Raw genomic sequence first — 20,665 nt, forward strand, 5'->3', positions numbered from 1 at the left:
ATTTTCAGTACCCAATTTCAGAATTTCTAAGTATGCTGAAACGAGACCCTGCGACGGTCCGTCGTGCCTGTGACGTTCCGTCGTGGGGTCCGTTTCCTCAGCCAATTTTTCAGAATTAAAATCTGCTGCTCAAAACGACTAAACAGGTCATTACAATTGACTAGGCCAAATCTTTTAGGAAGATCTGATGCATATTTCTTTTGAGAAACAAATACTTCACCTTCTCCTTGTTTCACCTCAAGTCCAAGGAAGTAATGCAGCAAACCCAAATCAGTCATCTCATATTTACTCATCATACTAGATTTAAATTGAGTTACAATAAAGTGAGATGAAACCATATAAATTATATCATCAACATAGAAGCATACAACAAGAAGATCATTGTTACCTCGCTTCCTTAAGTACAATGTAGTCTCACTTTTACTCCTTTCAAACCCATTTTAAACAAAATAGGAATTGATTTTTCTATACCAAGCGCATGAAATTTTTTGCAGCCCATAAAGTGCCTTCCTAAGATGATACACCTTGCTTGACCACTAATTTCAATACCTTGAGGCTGAGAAACATAAACCTCCTCTTTCAGTTCACCATTCAAGAAGGCTAATTAACATCAAGTTGATAAACCGACCATTTTAGTTGAGCATCCAAGGCTAAAATTGTTTCTTCAAAAAAATCAATACCCTCCTGCTGTTAGTATCCCTTTACAACAAGTCTTGCCTTATGTTTTTGTACACTTCCATGTACGTGATACTTTGTTTTGAATATGTACTTTAATCCAACTACATTCTTTCCATTTGGCAAGTCAGTGAATTTTCATGTTTCATTTCTTTGTATTGCCATCAACTCTTCCTTCATCGCATTCTTCCACTCCTCCTTTCCAATTGTTTCTTCATAAAATATAGGATCTGAAACAATAAAATCAAATTGACAAAATTGATTAGAATATCTAGAATTTTCTTTTCTAACTCGTGTTGATATTCTCAGTGGAATTGGCTCAGATGAAGGTTCTTCAAGTATTGTGAATGTCTCTGGTTCAATAACTTCTTCAACTGAATTGGATCAGACCCTTGTCCCTCATCTGTAGAGTCTACAATGTGTATTGAAATCTCCTATAGTATTTTTCTTACTCCAACTCCAACTTTACTTTTCATCTAATACAACATTTCTACTAATTATCACTTTGCCATTAAGAGGATTATATAACATGTGTGCTTTGGATTCAAGAGAATAACCAATGAATATACATTTTTTGTGATTTTTCATCTTGCTTTTGACGAGTTTGAGTGTTTACTAAAGCATAAGCAATACAACCAAAAATTCTTAAATGGCTTACCGAAGAACTTCTACCTTTCCAAGCTTCATATGGCATTTAATTCATCACAACCTTTGTAGGAGATAGATTCAGTAGGTATACTAAAGTTGCAACTGCTTCTGCCCAGTATTGATTTGGAAGTCCGTTACCTTTCAGCAAACTTCTTGCCATCTCTACAACGGTATGATTCTTACGTTCGGCTACACCATTTTTCTCCGGTGTGTAGGCTGAAGTAAGTTCCCTATGAATTCAATATTCTTCACAAAAATGAATAAATTCATTAGATGATAACTCACCACCTCTGTTCGTTCGGATAATTTTTTTGCGCAACCCACTTTCATTCTCCACTAGTGCCTTGTACTTTCTAAAATTCTCAAACGCTTCTGATTTATATTTTAGAAAATATACCCAACTCATGTGACTAAAATCATCTGTGATGAGTAAAAGATATCGAATTCCACCAAATGTTTCAGTACTCATTGGACCATACAAATATGCATGAATTAATTCTAGGAAAGCAAATGCTCTCCAAGCCTTTCAAACAGGAAACGACTTTCTACTTCGCTTTCCATAAATGCAACCTTCGCATAAATCAAAACATTTAATTTTTGGTAAGCCAAATACCATACCTTTTTGACATAGAAAATTTAGCCCCTTGAAATTAAGATGCCCATACCTCAAATGCCACAAATCAGAGTCATTTTTTGCATCAATTACCAAAGCAATGTTTTCCACATTTGAAACTTCTAGAGGAAACATTTTTTTTTCAGCCATGAGAACCTTAACCATTGTTTGGCCTGATTTTTTTAATCTTTAGTAACACATGCTCCATCATCAACCAGAAGTGAGTATCCATTAGCTATGAGTTGCCCAACACTCAATAAATTATGAGACAAACTAGGATCAAATTGAACATCATGAAGAAGCCTTACTTTACCATGGATGTTTCTTATTGCTACTTTCCTTTTCCTTCAGCTTGAAGACCGTTGTTATCACCAAGACTGACAGTCGATTTTAGTGTCTCATAAAGTTCTTTGAAGATTGACTTCATACCTGACATATGGTTGGAGCAGCCGCTATCTACAAACAACATATCATCTGCACCTTCATTAGTATTACGACAAGCCATGAACAACTTACTTTCTTCATTAGTTTTCTCTTCATAATTTGCTTGTTTCTCGTTGTACCAGCAAGCTGCTTGCACACGCCCTTACTTCTTGCAGTTATGACATTTTTTGTTTCTTATATTGCATCTTTGCTCATTGAAGTGTCTTTTTTCAAAGCCTTTACCTCAACCTTGACTATTTCAACTAAATGCACCTCTGCCACGTCCTCATCCTGTTGGTTCCTGTTATTGATCTCTTTAATTCTGTTCCTCCATCTTAGATTGAAATGTTTTCTCTTTCTACTTTTCTGCTAACCTCTTTATCCTTGTCTAATGGGCTTGTAAAGAACCCATTAATTCATCAAATGAAAATGTTGATAAATATTTGGAATCCTCAATTGCAACCACAACATGATCAAATTTAGGAGTTAAACTCCTTAAAATAATTTCAACAACAGTTTGATAAGTTATTTGGTCATCGTGTGACCTTATTTGACTAATAATATCCATTGCTCTAGACAGCAAATCATGCACATATTCATTTCCTTTCATCAATAAAGTTTCAAACTCATGCCGAAGATTTTGAAGTTTTACAACTATTACCTTTGATGAGCCTTCAAATTCTGTTAGCAAAATTCTTCATACTCGCCTCAAAGTTGTGGCTGCTACAATTCAGGAAAACACTATCTCGTGGACTGCTTGTTGAAGGAAGAATAATTTATTTGCATTCTTGTTTCGATTTTCATTCAACCGCTTCTCCTCATCCTGATTTGTATAACCAGTCTCTATCAAGTCCCAAAGATCTTGAGACTTAAATAAAGTCTTCATCTTGATGATCCAAAGCTGATAGCTTTGTCGCATAAAAATGGGTAGGGTTGGCTGAGATATGTTCAGAGATTTTTCATTTGAAGCCATGGTGTTTTTCTATTAATAGGTCATCTGAATCTAACTGTGCTGTGGTACCACAAATGTTGGAGAACACAGATCTCAATCTCAGTCAATAACCAAAATATTGGAAAGGAAAAACAATAACTAGCAAACAAAGTGTTCTTGAAATGAAAGCTTCTGTTTTCATATTTTCTTCAGCATCACAGATGCCTTTTAAATAGTCTTACAACTCAACTAATATGCAGAATTTAAAGGGCACTAACATAGTAGTTCTTACAACTAAAAAGAGAAACTTAAGGACCAAATAACAACTATCCTAGACTAAGTCAATCTAGTAAAAAACATTAAAAGAAACTGTAGTAAGTTCTCTTTAATTTGTTTGAATCATTTATTCAACAAATATGTCGTGTTTAATGATATCTGGGAAGAAGTATATGGTAGAGGAATCTGATAAAAAGGGTTTTAAAAATATAATTGAAGAGACTTTACTTATAGGGGCATCACCAAATATTGGTGAGTTCTTTCCTTTCCTTAGTGTGTTTGATTTGCGAGGATTTAATTCTCGTTTGAAGGACTTGGCAAAGATTTTTGATGAACTTTTCGAGAAAGTTATTGATGCGCATGTTCATTTAAAGGAGAGGAATAATCAAGCTAAGGATATGGTTAGTACTATGATGATTATTATGCAATCTGGAGAAGCTGAATTTATGTTTGATCTCGCAATGTCAAAAATGTCTTGGTGATAATGTTAATGGATTACACTCCATCTACCATATTAATGGGATTTAACTTTCATACTTCAAAAAAAATCATTAATCATTTTTACTCATCTAGTATCACTAGACCGACTAATTCAAATTTATGTCGCGTAAGACCATTATAATGTATTGTACTTGTGATAAAAAAATTTATGACCTAAGTAAATTGAAAAAGATATCACTATATATGCAAGACTTGCTAATAAGTTCAACCGACACTCTATAAACCTCAATTGAGTGGATTTTTTCATAACTTCTATGACACCCTAAGGTTATGAAGAATCTACAAAATCAGTTGGAACAAGCAGTTGGCATGAATAGAATGGTGAAAAAGTCGGACCTTGAAAGGCTACAATACTTACACATGGTTATAAAGGACTTAGGCTTCACTCCCCTTCACATGTATTGACACCTCATTAATCAATTAAAGATTGCATAGTTGATTGTTTTTATATACCTTAAGTTTCAAGACTTTATGTAAATGCTTGGGCGATTAGAAGAGATCCAGAAGCTTGGACCGAATCCGAGAAAGGTTCGTTGATAGCAAAATTGACCTTCATGGACGTGACTTTCAACTTTTACAATTTGGTTCGGGTAGAATAAGTTTCCCTTCATTAAAGAAAGGGCTCATTATTGTATGCCTAGTGATAACACAGTTGGTTCATTGTTTTAATTGGGATCTAACAAATGGTATGATTTCAAACCATATAGACATGACTGAGAAATTCTGTTTAGTGAAACCTCGAGCTCAACATCAATGTCTATTCCTACTTATTTTTGATTGAATGTACATTTGACTTGAGTGAAAATCCTACTTTTTCTAATTTTTATTTTATAGAAGATAAATATGTATGAAGTAATTTGTGTGAATCTTCTGAATAAGAAGGGTGCTTTTAGGAATCCAAATAAAGGTGGTGCGTGTGTCGTTAGATCATGTTGTAAGTCTTTGGATCAACTCCTTAAAAACGCACAACTCTCATGTTTAGTTTTTGTTTTTCTAATGGTGACATTTAAATAGAAATAATGTTCTCTTTATTGATAGACTTGCTTCATCCACTTTCTGTGATGTTGTCTGTTTCGACATGAAATTAAAAAGGAACCATGCATAGGTGTGAAAGATTCAGATTACACTAATTTTTAACCATGATTATTTTGCAATTGTTTATTGTGAAAGAACCATTCATAGGTGTGAATGAGTTTGACACTCATCTAATAAGCAGTGTGTATAGATTGGTGCAATCAGGCTGACAACCACATTTATCTCAGATTACTGGTTAGGGAAACACATAGGCATTTAATGTATAGTTGCAGAACCACATTTAATTTTATGAATGCTAAGGTATGATACATGGGTTTAACTTAACCCAAAAGATAGCTCACAAGAAGAGGATTGACCAATCTGTAAAAGCATAACACCAGGTCATTCCCAACAAATGTAAGACTATTATTTACTCTAAAATACCCTGTCACGCGCAGGCCAAGCTGAAGCGTAAATGAGAGCCCAAAAAGGGATGAACCCTTATCTGATACCATGTAAAGATATGAAACTTGAGTCTAAATCGACCCAAAAATCTAGGTTATGTGGCGTGGATTTCTCAAGGCTATATAATCAAAGCAACCGTTCATTGCCCAAAAAATGTGGCTCTTTAACCCACTCTAACACACACTTCAGGTCCAAGCTCAATTAGATAGTATATCGAGAGTCCAAATGGGAATGAACCTGACTCTGATACCATGTTAAGATATACACATATGTCTAACTCTACTGTAAAGTCCAAGTCATGTTGTCCGCTGTTGTGAAATCAGTTGACACATCTATTAATTTGGATAAAAGGATGTGGCGAATGATGATTTCTACATTAGCGAACCATGTTGGACTACTAGAAGTGTAATTCCTCCTAGAAGAAATTCACGTGAGCAGGGCAAGGGTTAGTTATCGAATTGGTATAGAAGTATGAGAACGTGGGTAGAAAATGATAAGGAGGTTATTTTTGATTTTGAATAATCTCATCTCCTCCTTTTATCTTCTGAACACCTTCTAGACTTCTAGTTTAAGATTTCAAGTTTATTTCCCTAAACCGACTTCGGTTGAATTAGGGCAATTCCACAGAATAAATCCTAAATCATGTGTTTTCCAAGCAGGTGTTACTTTGAAATTTATGGAATCACTAAGAATGATAAGTTAACACTAGCCGCGTTCTACGTGGAAGGCGATGCCTTAGAATGGTACCGATGGATTTTTCGCAACAAATAATTAGTTAATTTGGAGAATTTTTCTCAGGAACTGTTGTTCGGATTTTGAAAACTAGAATCTGGAGTTACGAGAGGGTCAACTTGCTACACTTAGGCAGACCACTACGGTTGGTGAAAACCCGAGTCTCTTCAAAACAGTGTCTACTGAGACAATGCATTTTCAAAATCAGGTATTAGCCAATTTTTTTACTTCAGGATTGAGGCCTGATATTATATTTTTATTCCTGAACACAAAAAATTTAACGAGGCTATACGTTTAGTCCATTTAAAAGAGCTTAAGATTCAACTTGAGCGTGGTTCTTTTAAACTTGCTTTCAGTAAAACTCCACCATTTTTTCCAACTCCCACTTATCAGTACACAGTCTCAAGGCAGTCAACTATGAACTAGATAGTTCCAATCACCTAAACTGCATCAAATTGTCCCCCCCATGAAATGCCTTACTCCTGTAGAGTTACAAAGTCGTCGCGTACGTGGTCTCTGCTATTCTAAGATGAAAAACACTCTCTAGGTCACAAGTGAAAGTCTCTTATCTAACTTCTACTGTTATTTGAAGACTTAGATGCAAAAGTAACTTTATCAGATCAAGTTGTATAAGATGATGCCTTACCCGAGGAATCACAATGCTTGGAGGCTTAAGAAACCTTTGCATTTTCATATCATTCTCTATCTGGAGGAAATTCTTCCACTACTCTACGGTTAACTGGTCATGTAAATGCGTCTCCTGTACAGATGCTTATGGACAATGCTAGTAATCATAATTTTATTCAAGCGAGGATGGTTAACTTTTTTCAGTTTTAAACTGAACAAACACCAAGTTTTTTAGTGGTGGTAAGAAGTGAACAACAACTAAAATGTGAGGGCCTGGCTAGAAAAATTCCAGTAACAATACATGGCACCAATATATTGGAAGATCTATATATTTTATCCCTTCATGGTGCTGATATAGTATTCGTAGTTTCATGGCTCGCAACTTGGGACTTGTCCTAACTATTATGCAAAAATCATATTTGAATTCACTCTAAACGTTGCCAAGGTCTCATGGAAAGGGGATGCACTACTGATGTGCAACCAGTGCAAATACAATGCTTGAGAAGAGTGGCTGCTACTGATACAATTTCCTCCTACTTCCATATAGAATTGGTATTTGATTTGGAATATTCATATACTACTCCTTCTAAGTTAAAAGTGATGCTTAAAACATATGAGGATGTATTTCAGAAACCCTTGGATTTGCCTCTTCCACAAAGTCAGGAACACAAAATTCATTTAGTTGCAAATGGAGGAATCGATACCCTTATTTTCAAAAGCATTTTATTGAGAAATTAGTTGCTGAAATGCATAAAGAAGGGATAATGAGAGATAGTAATGGTCCATTTCCTCACCTGCATTGTTGGTTCGAAAAAAAAATGGCACCTGGCTATTTTGTGTCGACTTTTGGAAATTAAATGCTATCACTATTCGTGATATATTTCCTACTCCTACCATTGATGAGCTTTTTGATCAATTGAATGGGACCCGCTATTTCTCCAAGTTTGATTTTTTGTTAGGTTATGATCAAATCAGGGTCCATCCAGAGGATGTTCCTAAAACCGCATTCTGCACTCATGATGGACATTATAAATTTCTCGTCATGCCATTTGGCCTTACTAACGCACCCTCTATAGTTCAGGCAACTTTGAACGAGATATTCATACCTTACTTGTCTCGATATGTCCTGGTTTTTTTAATGATATTTTGATATATAGTCCTATTTGGACTATTCATTTGGGGACATTTATTCTCGGTTCTTCAATTATTGTATCAACATCAGTTGGTGGAAAAACAATCTAAGTGCTTATTTGGACAAGAATTAGTTGGCTACCTGGGACATATTATCTCATCACATGGCCTATCTGTTGACCCTAGAAAAGTGGAATCTATCCAGCGATGGACACCACCTCATACACTGAAGGAAGAGAACATGTTTCTCTGCCTTGCAGGTTACTATCGATGGTTTAACAACCATTATGCTTCCATAGAAAGTTCACTCAATGATTTGCTAAAGAAATTTTGATGGACACAGAAGCTCCAATAGCTTTTGAAACATTAAAGGCTACATTGGGTTCCACCCCTATATTGGCCTTGACAGATTTGAATTAGGATTTCAAGTAGAGATGAATGCTTCAGGGAACGGAATTGGTGTTAATATATCTAAAATAGGACACCACATTGTATATTTTAGTCAGAAGTTGAGTACAACGATGCAACATGTGTAACGACCCAAAGGTAACCCTTGGACATTACCAGCGTATGAGACAAAGAGAAGTCCCATACAAGCCTCTCGTATCAATGAATGCATAATATACACTCTAAAATGAGTAGTAATTTAAAACTTTTTTCACACACGAAGAATACTTTCATTAATACGCAAGTCGAAGTCATTCTTTAAAAACATCTATTTTTACAATGTCAACCATCTAATACTTGGAATGTACAACATAGGGACTAAGCCCAGGCAAGACCTAAAATAAAGACTAAAGACATAAAAGAATATGTGGGTCTTTTCCTCGAATCAATGAGGACTCACTAATATTTCATCTTAAACCATTGGAAACCTATCAATCATCCATGGCATATCAAGACTTCTAATTCCCTATAGTTTAGTCAAAAAGGGAAAAGAAGGGGTTAGCACATTGAATGCACTAGGTATGGAATCCATGCAAAAACCATGAAAAAGAGACATTTAGTATAGAAACATGCTTTCATGATATTTTGATAAAAACCTTCATAAAAGAGTTTAAGAGACATAATCAAAGTCAACAATCACATATAGAACATATTCAGGTAACAATTAACACATAAACATATTCACATAGACCCACTATCAAAGGTTATCCTAAGACCAAGCAAAGTAAGTTATGAAACGGTCGCTCATACAACCCCTTCACACACACCTAGATGATCCTTAAGACTACCTAAAGTAGTTATTCCATTTCATCACATATCACATAATTTCATATTCCATAAGATTAGCATTTACGTCATTTAGACTCCCTACCTAAGGTTCACTCTAAGACAAACCTAAGTTAAACATGAAGAGACCGCCCATAAACTCTCTTCAAGCCTACCTAAGAAATCCTAAAAGCTACCCTAGATAAGTACCTTTTCTAAAACATACTTTATTAAGAAACCATATTTTCATCAAAACCAATTTGAGAGAAAACCATAAATTAGGAGGACTTAACACATTGGTCTTGGAGAAGACCTAGGGAACCCTCATCATAGCATCTTCAAAGCCTGCTTGTGCCATGTATAGATATTGTCCCATTCCACTACCTACACATTGTAGAACTACTCCAATACTAGATTGCATCCCCCATGATGAGAATAGGCATTAACGACATATACAATACTAGTTAGGCATTGGTGGAGTCTAACCTACTCCGATGAAGGTTGTTCTACTTGCCAAGGGTACAACTAGGACAGATCGTATGTATGCACACGGTTAAGAAATATCAAGGGTTTTTTTATACTCTAGTCTCAACTTAAGTAGATTCACTCCCCAAGCATATTCACTCGTTGCTATCCAGGTTCTCATAGTGTAAGTTCAATCACATAAGGGCATATGAAGGCTATAGTCACTACCAAATCATAATACACCGTACTAAAGAAGGGTCCACTAGGGCTGCAAGTCAATGGTCAATAAGGATACCTAATGACTTTCTTAGATATGGTTTCATGCCGTTCTAGTCAAGCTATCACTAAGTCCATCATTCATACCAGAAGGATACCATTACGTCTTTCAACTTCAAGGATATCATAACCTTATTTCTACATTGAAGGTTCCAAGTCAATGACCTTCTGAACCATGTTCAGGGTCATATTTCAATCCCTCATACACATACATGACAAGGGTGATTTAGCCTACCAAGTTAAGGAATCAAATATTCACATATCTTTCATACATTAAGAAGAGAGACTTAGGTCTACCAAATTAAGACACAACATTCCTCATATCACTTATATAATATCATTCAAGTACCAAGTAGGGACACTAACTCTACCATACAAGATACCACATTAACACATATAGAGGCTCATCATAGTCTACCATAGTCAAATATTATCATTTAACCACAATGTGATTTAACCTCACACATTCATACACAATATAATCACATAAGACAACTCTTAGACCACCTATCACCATGTACCATCACCTAAAGAAGAAGAATAACATTAGCATTCATACAAGATCAGATAAGCATTACAAGAGTACTACACTTCATATATTCACATTATACAATATCACCTTACTTCAAATAAACAACTTCACATTATACCTTCATATAAGCCCTAGCATGATACTAGTATAATTTGCATAAATAATGCCGAGAAGGTCATGTTCATCAGATAATCACATAAACTCCGCCACCATAAGTGAACCATACCAAACAATAGCAATTATATCACAATTATACACAATGTAAAGAGATCAAGTCAACTTACCACGTTTCCATTCTTATCATATACAATCCTTAGTCAATTCAATCAATTCACTTCACAAAGGATCTTACCAATAGCAATCAACACAACTCCAAAACAACAATCCAACAACATACAATATAGATATAATCAAATTAATGGATCCTATAAACCATTAAATCATGATCAATACCTAAATCAATAGCCCAAAACAATCTACAGTCTATTCATTAGTATAAAGTCATGCTCAGTTTACCCACATTATAACCAAATTTATAGATTTGATAAGGTCAAGGGTTCATGCGGATTTTCATTGAAAAATATCAATTATACATCAATATCGTCATATCTTAATGTTTGAAAATGTTTCATGCAAGAATCTATGACTTAGAGTAGAAATTAAACTTTTTTTTAAATTTGAAGATCTTTGAATGCACTTGAAATTTTCTCTAAGGTGATAGCAAGCCTTGGATAAAGAAATACCATACCGTATTCAAATAAAACCAAAGATAATTGAAGAACTCCTCCATTGAAATCCATCATCAAAGATCCATCTTGACCTTGAGCTTTCATGGAGGTTTTTGGAGAAAACTTGGGAGGGAAAGGGTTTTGATTTAGGTGCTAGTGTCTAAATGAGGGTTAAATCATTTTAATACTCTTAAAATACCCAAATATACCTAAAACAGCTTTCCTTCTAATTTATAAGACTTGGGTTGAACTTCCCCAAACATCCTAAGCCAAGTCGTGTAGCAGGAAGATTTGAAGGTGCTAAACCACGCCCACTAACGACGGACCGTTATTTCGAAGACGTCCCATTGATGAGGGCTCGTGGTTTGGTTAAGAGTATCACTAACTTGCAGACCTGAAGAATCCATCGACGCCCCAAGATGACAAGACGCCATTAGGACGAGTTGTCCTTGTTTGGCACTGCATGCAGGCTGCTTGGCATCTTGTGGCCTTGAGTTGAGGTCCTCTTCTAGGGCCCCTTGTGGGTCCTAGGTGGAGTCGTATCTGAATTTTAAACCCCTAAACATTCACATATAGGTCTTAGGAATCTCACCTATCAATTTCAACACCAAAGAAGTCAGGAAACATGAAAAGACACACTAGAACACATGCAAGAACATAAGGGAATAATGGTCGAACGTCTTGGTCGTTCCTTGATCTTTGAATTCAAAATCAACCGGAATAACTTCAAAACTCATAAACACATTCATTGGGATAGTTAACATCCCTTAAAGAACAAGTGATGCTCTAGTTAAGCCTAGTTTATTATTAGGGTTATTACAATAGGTTTCAACATATCATTGTGAGATGTTTGCTATTACACAAGCCATGAGTAAATGGAGGTAAAACCTTCTTGGCAGGAGACTTACGATACTAACAGATCAGACGTTCTTGAACAACCTCACTAATCAAACCACCCAAATTTCTGAGCAACAAAAATGGCTCACTAAACTAGTAGGTTATGATTTTTGTATCATATAAAAACCTTGGAACAGAAATTCAGTTATTGATGCCCTTTATCACAATTCAGATGCATCTCTTCCAGGACCTTTAATCTAGAACAAGATTGAAAATCATGGAATCAATATCATCCTGAATTATTGGCTATTCAGCAATCTTTACAAATAGATTTCTAGATTAACAGTGATTTTCAATTCAAGGATGGATTGTTATTTCTCAAAGGTAGGTTTCGAGTACAATCCTTACTATCGTAGATCGTTTGACCAAATATGGTCACTTCATACTATTAACTTCCACTTTATCTACTTAATAGTAGCGAAACCATTAATAGTGGGTGTTTTTTTTCTTTCACGACCATCCTCACACTATTGTAACTGATCGTGATCAACAATTCCTCCTTCTTTTTGGTAGGAAATAAATCGCTTGCACGGTTTGACATTAGCTATGAGTATTGCATATCATCCCCAAACAAATGGACAAATTGAGGCCCAAATAAATGTCTTGAACAACATCTCCGTTGTTATGTTGTTGATGAACCAAATAAGTGGGTCACAATGCTACATTGGTCTGAATTCTGGTACAATACTTCGTACCAAACATCTGCTGGAGTGAAACCATTTCAAGAACTGTATATGCGGTAACTCCCACTGTAAATTGATTTATATTGGGGAGAACTTCGAGTGAATTGTTGGTGGCTTACTTAATTCATCGTGATGCAATTTTGGAGTTGTTGAAAGTGAATTTGATCAAAGCACAAACAAGGATGAGGAAATTTGCAGATAAACATCGTACTAAGCTAGCATTAGCATTGGGCATCTGGGTTTTGTGAAGTTGAAATGTATAGATAACTTTATGTGTGGCTTAAAAGGGGTCACCAGTGCGGATGATAATACTTTGGTCCTTTTCGGGTCATCAAGAACATCGGAGAGGTGGCATATAAATTGGAGTTGCTCTTCGAGGCAAAGGTATATCTTGTATTTCAGGTTGTAGAACTTAAGTGTTGCTTGAGCGACCCTATACAACAAGCAACACGATTGCAACTCTAAGCTTATTTGACCTAAAGCATGAATGAAAAAATATGGTATAATAGTTGTCTCTAGTTCTTGCCAATGGACCATGAGTTTCAAAAAATGAAAAATGCATTTAGGAAAAAATAAGTTTGAACGTGACCCCCTACCTCCATTACTTAAAAGACATCAAATTTGGGAGTCAGTTTCTTAATTACCTAAAGTTACAGAACATTCACCTTCTAAGCTTCCTGGATATGGTAATGAACATAATTGGACCAAAAAAAGCATATTTTGGGAGTTCCCATATTAGAAGAACAATCTGCTACGACATAATATTGATATAATGCACACTAAAAAATTATTTTTGAAAAGTTTTTAATATAGTGATGGATGTTAAAGATAAGAGAAAAGACAATCCAAAATTAAGAATGGACATAAAGGAATAGTGTAGGAGAAAAGAGTTATGGCTGCATGAATCATAAAATGGTAGAATAGTTAAGCCCAAAGTCAACCATTCAATCACATTCGATTAGAAACATAAAATTTGTGTGGTTTAGAGTTTGAGGGTGCCGTAGGGATATGCTTTAAACTTAGGAAGTGCCGTAGGGATATGCTTTAAATTTAGGAAACCTGGAAGATATGAATGAAGGAAAATTGATAGTTATGAAAAGTAATGATCGTCATGTGTTCATCGAAACATTAATTCTTATCGCTTTTAGTCATCTACAAGAAAGGATATGGGAACAAATCAGAGAGATAACTCTCTTTTTAAAAGATTTGTGTTCTGGATAATTATTGGAGAATAACTTAGATAGGATGGAGGAAAATATTCTTATTATTCTACTAAGTTGTGAATATATTTCCATGTGGTTTCTTTGATGAGGTGGAGCATCTTCCAGTTCACCTTGTACAAGAGGTCTACCTCAGAGGTCCGGTTCAAACAAGATAGATGTATCAATTTGAAATATTTACTAAGTTATATATATATATATATATATATATATATATATATATATATATATATATACACACACACACACACACATGAAGATTGGCAGTTCCAAGCACACAATTAAGCAAATGAGAACGATTGAAGGATCATTTGTTCAAGGTCATATTGGAGAGAAACTAGTGATTTTAATTCTTATTACTTTGGTGATGATATGTCAAGTAAGAGAAACAAGACCAATCACAATGATGAAGGCGATATTGATCCTTTATTTCCACTGATATGAATTTTTAATCAAAATGATTGAGGATCTAAAAAGCATGAAAAGCGAGGTTTCACTGCTATGAGAATGCAATCAATTGTAACACATATTTTCCTTAATTGTCCACATATTCAACCATATCTCAAGTAAGTGAAAATATGTTATCAAATTACATACTAATAAGTGTTTATTAATTAAGGGCATCTCCAATCCAAACACCAAATTTTCTGTCAACACCAAATTTGGCGTAATAAACTCCAACCAACTCCACCAAAATTTACACCAAAAAATAAATTTTTCTCTCTCTCTTCATTATTATATTATTATTTCGTATTTTATTTATATATTCTTATTTCATAAAATATATTCTTTCTAAAACAATCACCATAGATAATTCATATTATTTCCTTTTACAGTCATTTAATATAAAATTATTTTTGTACCATAAATTTTTAAGCAATATTAATTGTTAGCAAATATTATACGTTATACATAATAACGGATAATACAAATAAAAGGTTAATGAAATACAATTAAAAAACATTACTTAAATGAAAAAAATATTTTAAATTATACGTAAATATTAAACTTTCACGATCACTCCGGTGCTCCCGTAAATGCTCTATAAATGCATTACATAGTTAAAAATGAGCTTCTTTGTCCTTCATTTTTTTTAAATCGAGCTAGAAATTATTGAAATTGATAATTTTCGTAGATTGTCATTTCTACGATCGGAGTTGGATCCTCTAACGCATCTTGAATTGGTGCATTAAGATGACACTCATCCTCAATTATCATGCTGCTTACTCTAATACATGAAGTTAATTTAATATGTTGCACTTCTTTTGTCCAAAAATGTGACGGTCCTGCGGTAATTGCAAAACTCCAAATGCATGTTCAACATCTTTTCAACATGATTCTTGTTTTATGGAAAAAAAAATTCTTTTGAGAGTGTGTCTCACGAATAGTTTTCACAATAGTAGACCATTTTGGGTATTATTAATTTAAAAAAGAAAATAAAATTATATTTATTAATGTGGATCGTATTGCTGATCCAAATGTTCGTGAATTTATTTGACAAGAACAAAGTCAAATAATGAAAAAAAAGTCAATAATTTCAACTTCCGCAACTACAACCACAACAATTTTTTACAACATACAATTTTGACATTTTAATAGTATTAATGAATCCGGAAAGATTCTATCATATTATTAAGTTATTGTTCTGATTTTTTTAATTTGATATGTATTTTATATTTTAATTTTGATGTATGTCAATTACTACTTTGTTGAATGTTTGTTATTTTCGGCTATTTTTAAGTACATTGTATTATTTATTTAAAAATTAATATTTTTGCATTTTAAATTTTGTGAATATTAATTGTAGTTTATATAATTTATAGTATAAATAAAGATAAATTTAATATTTTTTAGAAGTCATATGTAGAAAAATTAATTTATAAAAAAACTAAATTTACATGGACCTCGCTCGTCAAAGAATTGATTTTATATTTCAATTTTTGTTAATTTTATTTAATTTATGATTTCTATATAGTATACATGTAAATTTTCATACAGATGTCATCAGGAGATGATGGTGATAGACATCGCAAGCATCTTGGATGTAGCCTGACTAAGTAGGCTAAAAAGAAAAAGTTTAGGAGATCCACATATCCCGAGGATAATGTAGGATCTATTTCTTCTACACTAGAGCGCATGAGTCATGATATTCATTTATTTATTGTTCTGTTTGGTATGACGGATCCTCGACAATATTTTCCTAATTACCATCGACAAATTGGTGCTCCTCTACTTCCCAGGCATTGCCCCCAAAATTCTACGAGGACCTACCTTTACAGGCTATTCGTCAACCATGACCTTTATGGAAAAGTAGGATATTGGATGGCATTCCATCTCCCATAGGTACACCTCCTCAGTTATCTTCTATGAGGATTGGAGATTCTAGTAACGAGTAAATAGATGTTATGGTCGGTACACCTTCATTGACTCAGAATTTTGTGCATCCTGATGTAAGATGACTCCAATCACATTTAGAAGGTATTCGATAGTCAAACCGAGGCACTTGACGGTGTTTAAATTTCTGCTATGTCGGCTCAAATAGAAAAACTTACAGCGGAACTAGCTGAGTTAGAGCAGATAATAGCAGCTGAAAAAGAAAGCATGAGTAAGACCATTCAACAAATCAAAGAACAAATGATGAACCTTGCTCGTCAACCTACTACTTCGGATCCCGAGGACACCGACGAAAACAATGATGAGAAGTAATTATGTAGATCACTCCCTAGATTAGGTTTCTTTTAATTTTATGAACTTTTGAAACTTTCAAACTAATTTTCAAAAAAAAAAATATGTTTTTAAATTGTGATTTAGATATTTTGGAATGTTAATGTAAGTTTTTTGTTTATGTTTTGTGTAGCTTGTTTATAATATTGTGTGTTTGATTGGGATGAATCGTATTGAATTGAATTGAATCGCATTAGCAGCTGGGCACAAGAAAATGGGCTTCAAAACAATTACAGAAAAAGCAATGTCTACCGTGGTTTTGTTCGTCGCTTTTCTGGGTTTAATTTTTTAAAAAAATCAAGAAAGGCAATGGACCATATCCTTTACTCCATCACTTTTTTGAATTTTCAAATATAAACCAGAAAACCGATGGATTGTGTCCCATTTTCCAAATTAATAAAAATGCAAATAAAAAAAGCAACAGACTTTGATGGTTCTTATAGGAAAATAATCAAAATGCGACATTGTCTGTCACTTTTTGAAAAGCGGCGTTCATGACTGCATCACTTTTTCGTCGATTTTGACAAAAAAAGCAACGCAGTCCATTGCTTTTGGCCTTCATTTTTTGGATGTTTTTAGTACTGTGTAACACTGATGCCTCTTACGATAACAATATCAGTTTGGTAGGGATAGACATGGAGCTATGTGATCACTTGGGTCAATTTATTGCGGGTAACAATTTATTTCTTTGTCTTTTGGCTAGCCCGTTGTTGGCCGAGATAATAGGAGTGTGTGAGGCTCTTAGTTGGCTAAAGGAACGGTTCAGTAGAACGAGGTTGGTTGTGGAAACTGATAACCTACTTGTGAAGCAAGCTTTAGAAGAAAACTTGGTAAAATTACTCTTACTTTGATTCTTTAGTTTTTTATTGTAAAACTCTTATCCAGAGTTACCTTTTATCTCTTTGCCGACCATTAAAAATTCCGCAAATCCGGTTGCTCATTGTCTTGCTAGAGTATCTATTTCTATGTCTGGTTAGATGAAGTGGATACTAGCCCTCCATCTCACATCACCGATGTACTCACTTTTTATATGAATAATACATTATGAGAGAACCATTTCGAGAAAAGAAAGTTTACTATAAATGCCTCATTAGTGTTATTTGATAAACGGAAGCCAAACTTTTTAGCAGTGGTACAAAACCATAATTTCATGTAAGTTTGCATAGTAATTATTTTTTGACAAAAATATTTTACATCCGAGAATATTTCATTAAATCACATACCCACTACAATTGTTATTTAAACTTTTTTTTTATTAACCCACTATCAATTATTAATTTACCCAATCATAATAACTATCCTAGAGTATTGAACAAGGGGAGAAACTATAAAATTAAAGTAGTTATATTTTCTTACCAATAACCAACATTTAGCACAATTGTAAGTTATTGCATTTAACACATTAAATTGGTGAAGAGATCATTCATGTTTCTAAACTATTCATTGAGTTTTTCAACTTATGATTTAACATATTCCTATTTTTAATATTTGGTATGGTTTATCAAAATGAGTACTTAGATAAGGATAAAAAAATATTGTTAAGATGGTGGCTTTAATTTATGTATTCATGGATATAGAAAACAAGCCAATATTAAATTTTTATAATAATTGTCGAAAGTTGAAAAAACTATTGCACCACAGGCAGAGAAAGAGCAAGCTATCTAATACTTGAGAAAAAATTCACTAATTATGAGGTCAAGTACACCCTCTTTGAAAGGACATGTTGCGTCCTTACTTAGTTAGCTCAAAAATTAAGGCATTATCTCTTATCCTATACAACTTACCATATATTTAGGATGAATTCATTGAAGTACATCTTTCAGAAGCCCATGCAAACTGGTTGACTCGCTGCTCACGGAATTTGACATTATATATGTCAGTTGAACTGTTGTGAAACCCCAGCAGACCACTTGGCAGATAATCCAACTTATGGTGACTATGAATGTCACACCCCAAGCCTACACTCTGGACGTGGAAAGAACCCAATAATCACTGTTGGCCATGAGCTAACCCTTGGCATGGCTTACTCAACTCACTATAAGACTTAACCAGTATAAAGAGAGAACCATTCTGATAAAGATAACTTAAAATAAAGAGAAAAGGCTCAAATATGTCATTGAACTTTCAGAAAATGCTCATTTATGTCATTATTTAAAAGTTTGGCTCATTTATGCCATTACTATTAAAGAAAAAGCCCATTCATGTCATTATTTTTTAACACTGGGTTTGCAAAACAATTTTGCTACCTATCTAATTATAATACGGTCACATCATCAATTTTTTAAATAAAAACTAATTCTGAAAAAAAAACCGAATTTAATTTTTTTGATTTTTTTACGTAAAAAATTGATCACATGGACTAATTATAATTGGCCACGTCATTATTTTTTAATAAAAAATTTAAAATTTTGAATAAAATAGAATTAATTTTTTTGATATTTTAATTAAAAAAATTGATGACGTGGCCGGAGTATAATTGACCACGTATCAAAAGTTGTTTTTCAAAACTACTGTCAAAAAATAATGGCATGAGTTGGTCTTTTCTTTAACAGTAATGGCATAAATGAGCCACACTTTTAAGTGATGGCATAAATGAGCCTTTTCAGAAAGTTTAATAGCATATTTGAGTCTTTTCCCTAAAAGAAATGTCTTGGCCAAAATGGCACTTAAGTTTAATAATAGAATATCTGTAATGCAAATAATGAATGACTCAAATTAAATTGTCCGACTCTCTATATATCTATGAAGCCTAAATAATACTAAGATAAATGTTGGGAAAGACCCCACAATATTCTACAAAATAAAGAAACTGAAAAATAGTAAATATGTATCCTCTAGAATGTAATGAGGCTCACCACTGACTCCGAGTGATTGGCTGGATTAACGAGGCAGTGGGTGATGTTGATCCTAGTTACCTGCGTCTGCATTATGATATGATGCATGCCAATTGGCATCAGTACATTGAATGTACGAGTATGCAAGTTGGATTGCTAACAAAACTTAAGATTGAGAAGGAGTAAGAAGAAACACTTACCTTGCCTCTTCTCTACTCTCTGTGTTGTTTTCAATCTCTCTTGAATCACCTTCATCTTATCCATATATTGGTGAATTAGATCTGTCCCTATGAATCTTGCTTCATTAACTTCGAACCACCCAATAGGAGATATCCATCTTCTCCCATAAAAAAGCTTCATATGGAGCCATTTCGACACTCGAATGGTAGCTATTGTTGTAAGAAAACTCAAATATAGGTAGATGATCATCCCTATTCCCATTTAAATAAATCACACAAGACCTCAACATATCTTCTAAGGTCCTTCTCCTACCTTCTTAAGTTGACCTTTGAAACCAAACTTTTTTTGAAAGACTTCCAAAAATTTGCAGTACATTGTGAACCTATATCTACAATAATCGACATTGGAACTCCATGAAGTCTCACCACTTTCTAAATGTATAACTTATCATAATCAACTTATGAATGAGTGGTCTTTACCAGCAAAAAGTAGGCAGACTTTGTGATTCTATCGATAATCACCTAAATTGAATAATGCTGCCTGCAAGACCTTGGAAAGTTTGTGATGAAGTCCATATTAATCGTCTACCACTTCCATTCTGTGAGTTCTAAATTCTTAGATAACCCTCCATTCCTTTGGTGTTCTACTTTCACTTGCGGGAAAGTAGGGCACTCGACAACAATCTCAGTAATAAACTTCTTTATACGTTCTCAACAATATACCTCTCTGAAATCGTGGTACATCTTAGTGGAACCCAAATGAATGGAATATCTTGAGCTACGATTGTCACGACCCAGATTCTTGAATCCGGATCACAAACCGGCGTCGTTGACCTCTCAGAGGTCGTATACAAGCCTCATCTTGCATTCATCACATTC

The 20,665-nt window shown here is 34.2% G+C and overlaps 1 pseudogene; it reads left to right on the forward strand.

Annotated features, from left to right (window-relative positions):
• LOC107006334 overlaps positions 1-4,848 on the forward strand; it is a 15,020-nt pseudogene extending 10,172 nt beyond the window's left edge.
• The last annotated feature ends 15,817 nt before the right edge of the window (positions 4,849-20,665 follow it).

The sequence above is a fragment of the Solanum pennellii genome, chromosome 12, assembly GCF_001406875.1.
Source record: "Solanum pennellii chromosome 12, SPENNV200".
In the NCBI taxonomy this organism is placed as follows: Eukaryota; Viridiplantae; Streptophyta; class Magnoliopsida; order Solanales; family Solanaceae; genus Solanum; species Solanum pennellii.